The sequence below is a fragment of the Pygoscelis adeliae genome, unplaced genomic scaffold (genome assembly GCF_000699105.1).
Source record: "Pygoscelis adeliae isolate BGI_AS28 unplaced genomic scaffold, ASM69910v1 Scaffold191, whole genome shotgun sequence".
In the NCBI taxonomy this organism is placed as follows: domain Eukaryota; kingdom Metazoa; phylum Chordata; class Aves; order Sphenisciformes; family Spheniscidae; genus Pygoscelis; species Pygoscelis adeliae.
The window spans coordinates 964,712-965,107 of record NW_008824114.1 but is presented as its reverse complement, the minus strand read 5'-3'; positions in this window follow the sequence as shown (position 1 = coordinate 965,107).

The following is a 396-nucleotide window of genomic DNA, read 5'->3' as shown; positions in this document are numbered from 1 at the left end:
GGCTGGCAAAATCCCATGTAATGCCCCAGAGGCTGGGGGCAGATTCAGGAGAACAGCCCAGACGTCTACAGCCACCAGCCCCAGGGCACAAAACCCAAAATCAGGGGCGCACGGCACAGGTGGGACTGTTGCAACCTCTGACAAATCCTCCAGGAAGAAATTAAAAGCAGAAGGGTGCTCCCCTCCCCCTAGCAGCTACTCCCAGAAATAAGAAAATTAGGCCATTTTTAGGCAGGAAAAAAAAAAGAAAAATATTATTTTAAAACAAGCTGGCTCTGCCGTGACTGGCACAGGGACATCACCGCTGACTGTGACACAGCCACGGTCACGGCTTCAGCCTCCAGCTGCCGCCCGGCACCGGCACAGCGCCCGGTGCTCCCCCGGGGCCAGCGGGGC